The sequence below is a fragment of the Hyperoodon ampullatus genome (assembly GCF_949752795.1).
Source record: "Hyperoodon ampullatus genome assembly, chromosome: 4".
NCBI lineage: Eukaryota > Metazoa > Chordata > Mammalia > Artiodactyla > Ziphiidae > Hyperoodon > Hyperoodon ampullatus.
The window spans coordinates 92,515,815-92,528,630 of NC_136917.1; the positions used below are offsets into that span (position 1 = coordinate 92,515,815).

Genomic DNA, 12,816 nt, shown 5'->3' on the forward strand with positions numbered 1-12,816 from the left:
AAAAGTTTGTGAACTGAATGGTTTGATCCATGGGGTTCCAAACAACTAGCTTTTCTACTTTTCAAAAACTGAAGTAGTCCATAATTTGGGCTTTCAAGATATAACCATTTTTTAGAGTCTGTAATGTCTCAAATTTATGTATAGGGATCACCTTATTTGGTTTCTAAGCCTCGTTCATTCCCACCTTCTAAACAGGGATCTGATGTTCACTCTTTTTACACCCTAACTTCAGTTGAGAGCCGCTAAGTATCTGCATCTTTGCCAAGGACACTTCAGAGACCTCTTACAAATCTTCTCTCTTCTTCCTTCGTCTTCCCCAAATAGAAAGAAGGTAAAAATTTAAATTACTCATCCAAATTCTGATCTCTTTTGAAGTTGCTGATCTCTAACCACAGAGACCATGAACAGTAACTCGGACTTACTCATTCCTTCCCTTTATGTATATGTTAAATCCTTTCTATTTCACATTTTATTCTAGTAATTATAAAACTCTATATCTCAACTTTAAGAGTTGATTTTAATGTAACTATTGTGTATGTGTGTGCAAGACTGATAGATTTATATGAGAAATTAAGAAGTGAAGTATACTGGACTTCCTTGGTGGCGCACTGGTTAAGACTCTGCCTGCCAATGCAGAGGACACAGGTTCGAGCCCTGGTCCGGGAAGATCCCACATGACGCAGAGCAACTAAGCCGGGGCACCACAACTACTGAGCCTGCGCTGTAGAGCCCACGAGCCACAAGCAGCCACAAGCCTGCTTGCCTAGAGCCTGTGCTCCGCAACAAGAGAAGCCACTGCAATGAGAAGCCCATGCACTGCGACGAAGAGTAGCCCTGCTCGCCACAACTAGAGAAAGCCTGCATGCAGCAATGAAGACCCAACACAGCCAAAAATAAATAAATTAATTAATTTTTTAAAAAAGTGAAACATACTAATAAATAACAGCACATGCAATAATTCTTTCAAGAAAAATTTTTCCTTTCATCTGTAATTCTCATGAGAAAAGCAAAGGTAGCTTCACATAAAAATACATAACAACAGGTAACTAACAAGATATGCATTTTTATTTACCATAGATAAAGTTTAGAAAGAAAATATAACAAATCATGTTTAATACTTTGGTAATAAAACACAAAGGAAATGTCTCTGTATAGTATTAAGCTTGATCTTAAAAACAGTACAGAAATAAATTCAATGATAAACATTTTATATTTAATCAGTTGGATTTATTTTTGTCATTTTACAAAGGGACTTTATCCAATCTCCTAAATCAATTTCAGTGAGATTTTATTTTCATAATAATTTCACTGTTCTTTTTTTTAAAATTTCAATTGAGCTTTAAATAGATGAGGAGAAAATAATAGCAAAAAGAATAAATTACAGGTTTATCTTAATTTTTGCCTATGCTTTTAAATATAAAAGGATAACTGAGTATTTTTTAAATTTATTTAAAATTTTTTTTATTTTTGAGAACAAGTTTTCCTAAAGGTACTGATTGAGATTTAGTAAATATGCCTAGTCTGTACTACTTGCAAAATGATTAGCCATAGAATTTACCCAGAATTACCTAAATATCTCCACTGATCAAAAGAGAATAGTGGATAGGACTTCCCTGGTGGCGCAGTGGATAAGAATCCGCCTGCCAATGCAGGGGACTTGGGTTCGAGCCCTGGTCCGGGAAGATCCCACATGCCATGGAGCAACTAAGCCTGTGTGCCACAACTACTGAGCCTGCACTCTAGAGCCCGCGAGCCACAACTACTGAAGCCCGTGTGCCACAACTATTGAAGCCTGCACGCATAGAGCCCGTGCTCCGCAACAAGAGAAGCCACCGCAAGGAGCAGTCCGCGCACCACAACGAAGAGTAGCCCCCACTTGCCACAACTAGAGAAAGCCCGTGCGCAGCAATGAAGACCCAATGCAGCCAAAAATAAATAAAATAAAATAAAATGAGAATAGTGGAAAGTATACCATTAATTCATACCAAACGAATTCTAAACTCCAGAGACTCACCTAATTAGCTTGGTTGTTTTCAGAAAACATTTCTCCTGTATATAAAAAATGTCATATCTATCTTCTAAGGCTATTTTGAGAAATGGTAATCATCCATTCATTCAGTTAATATTCACTGAGCAATTGCTATACTCAGGAGCTGTTCTACACAATGGGGATTCAGTGAAAAACAGTATGTTCAAAATTCCTGCTCTCATGGTGCTTATGCTCTAACAGAAGTGGAGGAGACAGGGAAATGGGGTAGGTGGGACAGGGACAAACAAAACACCAAATACATAAACATGATAATGTCACACAGTGAACTCAACAGGATAATATGACACTGGGTAGCTTTTTTATCTACTGTGGTCCAGGAAGGATATGGTGGCCAAGAGACTGGAGACTGTCCGAGCCATGCAGAGTGTGTTAAGAGCCTGGGTTTTATTTTCTGTCTGCAAAGAAGCCATTGGAAGATTTTAAGCAATGCAGGACAGGATCATATAAGGTGTCCACCTAGCACATTACCCAGCACTTACAGATTACTCACTAATTACTTAATGTCGGATTTTGTAATTTTTTATTTTAATTAACAATACCAAGTGAGAGCTTATGTTCCCCCTACAATGTCCATCCAAGCAAAAAGTACTATGTACAATGAGAACTGTCTCTTGGTTTTACATTATATCCTTGTGTTGAAAGAATCAAGTTAATCACATTTTGATATCCAACTTGGCTGATTTTCTTTACCATGACTTAAAAAAAAAGTAAATGGGAAAAATAAATAAGTTAACACAGTTCAGGAACTATTAAATAAGTTTATCATTAAAGCTGAAATGTGTCACCAAATAAAGAGTAGCAGGAGTGTTACTAATAGTAACATGCCAGCATTTCCAGTTACAAGGCATCTTCCTGTTAATGTTCTTCATTAGAACTGTCTAAATTGAGTAGATTTTTACTCAAAGAAAAGCATGAAAATAAGTCAAAAACAAATTTTAATTTGAAGACATTTTCTAAGCACACATCAAAGTTTTCTCTAAATTAAATAATAGCAAATAACCAATTAAATAATTTCTATATAATTGTTGTCTATTTGCTTCCCTGTAGGGATTAAAAAGTGAGCCACAGTCTCACCACTCCAGTGCAAAGACAAAGTACCAGGTTTTCTTTTGATCCCACATGTTTATCAACTACATGCCATATTCTGTAAGAAAGTCAAGGATATCACACAATAATAACAAATCAGCTAAAAACTCAAGTAGTAATATGAGATGTTCAACACATTCTGGAGAAAAATATACTGAACTTCTGACTTAATGTATTATAACATAATGACTTCGGGGAAAACTGAATTTTAGAGACTCTAAGTTTTGTCTTAGAGAATGTAAATCTTATACGGGTAGAGGGCTGGTGAATATACAAAGATCCAAAGTGAAAATCTTACCTGTTTTACAAAAACCTCCGGAAATCAAAATATACAGAAGGAAAATTAGTGAAGAAATACACTTAAGAGCCACCCTAAATAGAGTTTCTTAGAGATGAAAGAATTTGTTTACATCAAACTTATCTTCTTGTCAATCTGATCCACTGAGTCAGCAAAAAATGAGGCATTCTAAAAACTGCTGTGTGTATGTGTGCCTGTGTGTATGAGTGTGTAGGTATTATGCTTTACACTTTAGATAATCATCATTATTTCTCCATGGGGTAATAGAATTACAATACTAACTGTGTGACCTGAGGAAATTCTGTTACTTAGTAATGGATAAACATTTTAACGACGATACTTTAGTTGAGCAAAATTCTAGGAGTTATCACAAAGTAAAGAAAATACTTATAAAGCATATTCATATACATTTTAGACATCATTTCAGTCAACTGCTATTTCATAGAGTTATTATTTCAAAATCAAATTTTATTATTGTAAATCATTGTGATTTCTTCTAGTTCGACTTTCTACAGTTTGACCTAAAGAGCCCATGTGTTTGCATATATACACAGTGAGAAGTCCCAGCAGGAGCAACCTGAACTCCCTCAAACAAGGCTGTCTGGAAGTCTGGAGGGCTCTCGGACCACAGCTATTCCTATAGCAAGTGGCAGCTTTGGAGAGAAGCATATTTCAGCCGAGTGTCTGGTGTGAAGATTATGACCTTTTAACTCCAACATGATCTTTACCACAGTGATGCATTATTATTTCCATAACCTGCACACTGATCTTACTTCTGGGGAACTCAGAAACTTCAGCTAGTTTTGCATATTTTACTGATGATTTCCCAGTGTGCTCTGACTTGCTTGCCCTTCTATTGTAACACAGTACTTCAGCCACAAGATAGGAAGCCTCATAAGAATTAATTCATTTCAATTCACTAGGCTATAAATGAAATCTGTCTCTTAAAATGGATGAGACTTTAAAGGTTTATTATCATAAAGAAACACATCAGTGCTTCTGCTAATATTTTACCACATAAGATGAAAAACGAAATCAGAACTGAGATAGTTAAGAAACATAGAGAAAATGAACTCAGAGTATCAAAATCATATGCTGGCTGAAAAAGCTAGTCGAAAAGACTAATTCTGTGCTAGAATAAAAGTAAACAGAAGAGAGGAGAGGAGATAGATGGGAAAATTAATGCAGAGCCGAAGACCAGAGAAATGGAATCCCACAGCTTAAATAAAGATCTGACAGCAATGAGTGAAATAACTAAAATGGCCTGAAATCACAGGATTGAATTTGTCCTAATGAAAGGTAGAACAAGAAATGAGGACTATTCTCTGATCTATATTTCAGCATAAATATTGTACATTTCCAACATACAATATGTAAGATTTGTTGGGTGGAAAGTTTGGAATTAATTTTTACATTTTCATCACACACAGTTATTTGACCATAGTGCCTTACAAGATCATGACCAGTTTCAACTAGGTGCTCAATGAGTTCCTTTGTTTAAAACGAGCAGGATCTAGAAAGTTATCTATTTAATACTTGGTAGATTAGTACTCGTGAACAATATTGATATCACTAAGAAACTCCAGTCTATAAATGAGACAATCTATAATATGTAAAGAATGTAGCACTCTATTTGGAGCATAGAAAAAATCCAACAAATATCAGTTCTTCTTCTTTTTCTTGGTAGATTCCAAAAAATTTTAGCACACGAATACTTTACTTTTAAGAAATATATTTTCATAGTTATAGGTCAGGAATTTCTTTAACTGAAGAAACTAAAGCACATCAAATTTTTCCAACTTAACAACAGGAAAAGTAAAAAGGGGGGAAACATGGGAATATTAAATGAGTAAGGAGACAGTTAAAAAAGGAATTAGAATTGAAATGGTATGTTAAAGATATTGCACAAAATAGATATTTTCAAAATGTAAATAGAAATGCTGATTCAGAAAGGTATGACCTAGGGAGATACAGAACAGAATCATCAGTGATATAGTGAAATTGTAGTAAGACATAAATATCACGGTATGGTTAAAACGAAATTCTTGGATTAGGGACAGTAGGATCTCAGAGAAGTTGATAATACATTGTTTCAAAGGCCTTCCATGACTCTTAGCAATAAAGCTCCCCTTGACCAGACTCAAGACAACCTGCTTCTTTCTGAGTTCTGTGCCAGAAGAAGTTAGTTCAACAGGATTCTGTGTTTGTAGAAAAAAGAGTGAGGCAATTTTTATATTGATATTGAAATTGTTCTTTTAATCTATGTTTATTCATTTATCCTGTACAGCTATCATTATGCAAAAATCCTGACAGCTCTTCTTTCCAAGTATCTTTATTTTATATTAGTCTTCTTCTTCAAAAACAGATTGTTCTTTCACTGTACTGGGCTATAGGTGCACTCTCTCTCCAAGGTATACTCGTGAATACTTGACTTTTAGCTATTAATGTTCTGTGTTTACAGAGGATTAAACCCAAGATATCACTGTTAAAGGGATCTTTCATGATTGCTGTTCTCTTTCAGTGAGAAATACTTTTAGCCTGATTGATTTCAAGATATGATGATGAAACTTCATTCATCAGATAGGTATCAGATGACACTGGGAGGTATATTTCATTTTATGTCATTACCGTCCATTATAATGTCATATGTATGTACTAGAAGCTTTTGTAATGGTAAAGATATTAACAGTGAAAACATTAAGAGAATCTTTTTTTTTTTTTTTGTGGTACGCGGGCCTCTCACTGTTGTGGCCTCTCCCGTTGAGGAGCACAGGCTCTGGACGCGCAGGCTCAGCAGCCATGGCTCACGGGCCCAGCCGCTCCGCGGCATGTGGGATCTTCCCGGACTGGGGCACAAACCCGTGTCCCCTGCATCGGCAGGCGGACTCTCAACCACTGCACCACCAGGGAAGCCCAAGAGAATCATTTTTAAAAAGAAATGTAAAATCAAGTCTAATAATGCCTTAGAAGCGTATCATGGCATAGGAGGGTACTGCAGTACTGTTGGTTGAGTGGTAAGACTTCTAAAGAGTAGTCTGATGATGAAAGAAACAAGTATTTATAGACACTGAATGAAACTTGAAAATAGCACTCAACCCAAATCTAATCTTGAGTAAGATGAAAACTGGATGACCGCTCGCTCCACAAGGATCTCAGTTTCTCTTTTTTGAGAAATTGCTCTCCTCTGCTTAGGCAGAGATGTATAACCACAACAAGGTATTTTATCAAATATATAGACTCATAGAATTTCAGAATTGGAAGGGACCCTGGAGATGAAGGAATTCAAATCTTGCACTTTATAGACAGGGGAAAAGAGGCTTCCGAGACTGAGTGTTGGCCAAAGCAATTCAGCTAACTGGTGACACACCTGGGTATCAAAACTAATTCTCGAATGTTAATATTTAGTAAACATTATTTACGTAAAAAAAAGAGTTCTATTTCTTAGAGACTTCCGAAGCATTTTATCTATGAAATGTCCTGAAGTTAAAATAAAGGAATTAAGCAAGAACTGATAAGTAACCAGTGGTACTTAAGGATATCCACTTGAGTAGGAAGTACATTTCTCTTAATGGGAGGTGAATGCATGGGATATGAGGTTATCCATTCCATACTATTTAGCTTGCTTTTCTAATAATAGCTTTTAGTTCCTGCCTGGATTCATAGCTAAGTAGTAAAGTAAGTATGTAGAATAATGCATGATAATAACCTATTACATCTTAGGTCCTTAGAAGTCTGTTGATCTCTCCTAATCTTTCCCTCAAGAGATACACTTCATGAGCTCATCTTGTCCTGGTTGTTTCCTGCTTCAATTAAAAAAAATAGGTTAATCATCGATCCTGAGGGAATCATGTGTTGTTATACACTACATCCCACTAACTGGAAAAGTCCTTCAGAAAGACAGTTGTAGAGTGGATTTTAATTCACTGCACTCTCCTCAGAAGATAAAGATAAAGGATAAAGCACATCCATTATCTACTATCCCACCCACAGTTTTAGATGATGGATCCTTTCCTTATGGAAGTACTGAAAAAGCATGCCTGGAACCATTGCCAAGTCTTATGAAAAACAAAGAAGTAACATCTTTAATAATAAAAATGTATTTTAGGAAATCTATGAGCAAACAGTAAACTGTATCATACCCTTCCACCCTCTCAGAGTGTTCTGACATAATTTAAGGACCATCTTCTTGACTTTCTGCCTATCTTGAATTAACAGACAATAATGAATCAAGGAGATAATACACACCAATATTTTTTTTTTTTTTTTTTTTTTTTTTTTTTTTTTGTGGTATGTGGGCCTCTCACTGTTGTGGCCTTTCCCGTTGCGGAGCACAGGCTCCGGACGCGCAGGCTCAGCGGCCATAGCTCACGGGCCCAGCCGCTCCGCGGCACGTGGGATCCTCCCAGACCGGGGCACGAACCCGCGTCCCCTGCATCGGCAGGCGGACTCTCAACCTCTGCGCCACCAGGGAAGCCCCACACCAATATTTTTTCAATAATATATGTACACAGATTTTGTAATAACTATTTGACTGTTAAGCTGGTTTGATCTTTACCTTATGGTTCTTTGTTCTGAATTAACAACATTAAATTGATGGGACAGATCAATTGATGGGACTTTGCTGAGATTAAATCATGGCTCCCAAGGTGACGAAGAATAGGAGATTACTTGGGGATTCATTTCTATAGTCAGGAAAAATTTTATAGAGTCAAAATTACTTGGAAAATCCCATAGCAGAGTGGAGAGTGAGGTCTCTTAATAGATCGAACACAGCCAGTTTTCTCGGCACTGGAGCAGATTGCTGTCAGTTTTGTCAGTTGGGCCATGTTGTTTTTAAAAAATGTTATTCCTATATAGCTGGACTGTGTTGTTATATAAGAAAGGTTATTTCTGTACATTTGAAACCCTGCAGCAGCAGAGAGATGGACACAAGCACAAGAGGCAAATAGGAAACCGCAGAGGGAATAGCAGATAAGGTTCTCGTGCTCATTCTGGGTACAGGCGCACTGAATGAAACCCTGGTTTGTTTGGTTTTTTTGCGGTATGCGGGCCTCTCACCGCTGTGGCCTCTCCCGTTGCGGAGCACAGGCTCCGGACGCGCAGGCCCAGCGGCCACGGCCCACGGGCCCAGCCGTTCCGCGGCATGTGGGATCCTCCCGGACCGGGTCACGAACCCATGTCCCCTGCATCGGCAGGCGGACTCTCAACCACTGTGCCACCAGGGAAGCCCTGAAACCCTGGATTTAATGAAGGTAAGACACAGCTCCCTTATTGTTTTTTGGTACCACTGGATTATAAATGCAGGTCCTAGAGTCACTTAACAGTACTCAGTAAAAAGATGATTCTCCAGATTAACCAGAAAATGCATATATTAAAGTGTTTTGTTAGAGTTTCCTCAAAACAAATTCTCAGTCACCAAATTTCTCCTAGAGAAATCACTGAAAACATATTTTCGTATCAGGACTCTCCAGTTACAGATACATTAATATAAAATAGTCTCCATTCAAAAAGCACTAACACCTTAAGCTGTCATGGCAAACGTGTATCTGCTTAGCAAATATAACTGAAATAGGTGCACTGTTAATACACGACACAAACTGCACAGAGGTTTTCCTGGGGGCTGCTGAAAGCTGGCTTAGCAGACAAGCCTCCATGCTAAATAAACCAGCACTACCAAAAAAAAAATCTTCAAAAAAGAATTCCTGGGCCTCCCTGGTGGCGCAGTGGTTGAGAGTCCGCCTGCCGATGCAGGGGATACGGGTTCGTGCCCCGGTCTGGGAGGATCCCATATGCCGCGGAGCGGCTGGGCCCGTGAGCCATGGCCGCTGAGCCTGCGCATCCGGAGCCTGTGCTCCGCAACGGGAGAGGCCACAACAGTGAGAGGCCCGCGTACCGCAAAAAAAAAAAAAAAAAAAAAAAAGAATTCCTTTTGAAACTATCACTGCAGTGAGTTAGCCTCTTTTGATTTTGTACTCACTGCTGTGGGACTAGAAATTACTAGCTTCCATTTGTCCTGTGGCAAGGAAGAGAAAATGCATTTTATCCATCCTGCAAGAAGATGACTTTCACAAATGATGGCCTGTGCTGTTCCCAAAAGAGATCAAATGGAAGGCAGGCAGGCAGGCTCACCAACGAGCTTTTATAATCGCTGTGTGTGTGGAGAATGTTGCAGTGGGACTAATGTCAGAGCACTTTCCTCTTTCCATCTTTTATGAATGCAAAGAAAAGAATCAATAGTGAAGCTTACGATTTATACTATTTCTTCTCTCAGAATTATGAGCCTGCTCCAGAATCATACTTCCAAAAAAGTAAAATTAAAAGACAAAACCCCACGAATCCTAGGTAAATACAGAATTTTTAAAAACGTGGCACAGGGCTTCCCTGGTGGTGCAATGGTTGAGAGTCTGCCTGCCGATGCAGGGGATGTGGGCTTGTGCCCCGGTCCAGGAGGATCCCACATGCTGCGGAGCGGCTGGGCCCGTGAGCCATGGCCACTGGGCCTGCGCTTCCGGAGCCTGTGCTCCGCAACGGGGTGGGGGGTGGGGGGGAAACGTGGCACAGAGTTTTGTTTTTTTAAAAAAATTATATTAGCACTTTAATATCCATGCTTTTCAAGGTGGAAGTGAAAGGTATTAAACACTTGACATGGTGATCACTTTTTTTTTTTTTTTTTTGCGGTACGCGGGCCTCTCACTGTTGTGGCCTCCCCCGTTGCGGAGCACAGGCTCCGGACGTGCAGGCTCCATGGCATGTGGGATCTTCCCGGACCGGGGCACAAACCCGTGTCCCCTGCATCGGCAGGCAGACTCTCAACCACTGTGCCACCAGGGAAGCCCTCTTCTTTTTTTTTTAATTTTTAAATTTTATTTATTTTTTTATACAGCAGGTTCTTAATTAGTCATCAATTTTATACACATCAGTGTACACACGTCAATCCCAATCGCCCAATTCATCACACCCCCACCCCCACCCCACTGCTGCTTTCCCCGCTTGGTGTCCATACGTTTGTTCTCTACATCTGTGTCTCAATTTCTGCCCTGCAAACCGGTTCATCTGTACCATTTTTCTAGGTTCCACATATATGCGTTAATAGAGTTTTTAAATTAATGATTGTTTTTTGAACTTTTCATTGAACTATATAATATACAGAAAATTGCACAAATCAGAAGTTACAGCTTCAGGAATTTTTAAAAACTAACACACTCCTGTAACCAGCACCCAAATCAAGACGCAAAAACCCTCCACTTGTGGCCCCTCCCCAAGGCATTAACTTTTAAATCTTTATTTTGTGTACACAGCATATTTAAACATTTGCCTTTCCAAAGGTGCTGTCTTCTGGTGCCTTTAACTAGCTTGTCTACTAGCTTCATGGGCTTTGGTCAGCAGTTTTTAAATATTATATCTGGTTACTAAGAGTTATTTTATTATTTCCCCTTTCTCTCAGTGAAAAGTCCTATCAACCACTTTTTACTTCTGCATCTGTTTTTAATATATATTCATTTTTTAATTGAAAGTCTAAATTTTATTTTGCATTCTCCCAATTATTGTCTGGTCTCCCTACTGAGGGCAGAATGTAACTGCAAAAGTCTAGGAACCACAGTAAAGGTACCAGAAGAATAAGTAATGGAATGAAAAGGAACTTTAAGAGTTTTAATCAAAGAAACTTTTAAATTCAATTTGAAATATAAAGCTAAAAATCATATTTCTCATATAAAATGCTCTATTATGAATTTTTGAATTGTCTGGAGGATATATATATATATTTTTTGCGGTGGGCCTCTCACTGTTGTGGCCTCTCCCGTTGCGGAGCACAGGATCCAGACGCGCAGGCTCAGCGGCCATGGCTCACAGGCCCAGTCGCTCTGCGGCATGTGGGGTCTTCCCGGACCAGGGAATGAACCCGTGTCCCCTGTATCGGCAGGCAGACGCTCAACCACTGCGCCACCAGGAAAGCCCGGATATTTTTTATATACATAAAAGATTTACCTTTCACCCCCTCTGGAATTCTCAACTACTTTGTGCAACAGTGTATTCTCCCTCTTGTATTTAACTTAAACCTCTAAGTGCTCATGAATGATAAACAAAGAGAGGGTAACCTAGTGGCAATAACATCCTGTTTTGTTTTGCAAACAGGAAGTTTATAGTCTGCAAAAGCGGTAATTTAATTGGAATATATGCTTTTTGAAGCTCAACCTAAGATCAGTGGCTGTATTTTCAACCCAATTATCTTCATCAGCTTAAAATACTATATCGTGTATTGATTTTGGTTCTCAATGAAAAAATAAATTCAAAGTATCTAATTTACACATAATTTTGCATGCATGTAGTCCCCGGTATTAATTAGGAAATATACTTTGAATATTATAGCTCATATATTTGACTTAGCATTAATTTTCAGTCATTCAATATGTTTACATTGTAATTGGTATGAAGATTAATAAAGTAATCTTCATAAAGCACTTGTGAGTTGAGAAGTAGTACGGAAAACACTGAAACTGCTCAGTGACCCAAATTATCTCTCAAAATTCCCTGAGACCTTAAGCAAATCTTCATAATGTAAGATAAAGGGTTTGTTTAGAAAGGTTTGCAGTTACTGCTTAGATTTTATTCTCCTTTCTGTTATTATAGGTGATACATTACACTTAAGTTGGGGAAACAAGGGTAAGGAATAATTGCAAAGAAATGGAGCTGGAAAAGTGTTGGGTAGGGGAGATATCCCTACAAGAAGACAGCCTCTGGAAAATTTTCAAAGATGGAGAAAAGAAGAATTAATATAGAATGAGAAGAAATGGGGAGCAGGATAAAGGGTTTCCAAATGGGATGAAGAGGAGAGCAATGTTTCGTTGGCAGAAAGAGGGAGGTTAGAAGGGTCTCTTCCAGGCATAAGGAAGGTTGGATTTTATTTTTCTAACAGAATTATTTTATAAATGTCATGAGATGTCATATTTGAATCGTTTTCATCAAATGTCTTTTTGGCCATGTATTTAGTGAGGGTATCTCTTGCATTTTACACGTAAGACAGCCAACTAACATAAAAAAGGAATTAATAGAAAATAGGAAATAGAATGTACAAATCCTAGCCTTTCTAATGACTTCCGTCTTTTACCGGACTTCCTAGAGCACAGTAAACAAAGGTAAACGTTCCAAAGCAATGAGGGGATTAGTGAGGGACAGGGTGTGGAAACCAGCCTGAGTATTTGTGGAGTGTGTGAAAAAATGCCTTGGATCTCCTAATTTTGATGTGAACCCATGAGCAAGTAACTTTATTTTTCCTCTTAATTTCTTTTGGTTAAAAAATAAAATATTATCTGCTATTAATTTAAATGAAAGTAATTAGTTAATGATTATGTACCCTGACCAGTTTCAAAAAAAGAGTTAATAA

The 12,816-nt window shown here is 38.2% G+C and overlaps 1 protein-coding gene across 16 annotated transcripts in view; it reads right to left on the reverse strand.

The window, feature by feature from the left end:
- PAM (peptidylglycine alpha-amidating monooxygenase) overlaps positions 1 to 12,816 on the reverse strand; it is a gene marked incomplete at its 3' end in the record, with an annotated part of 155,283 nt that overhangs the window by 64,153 nt on the left and 78,314 nt on the right. The window lies entirely within an intron of this gene.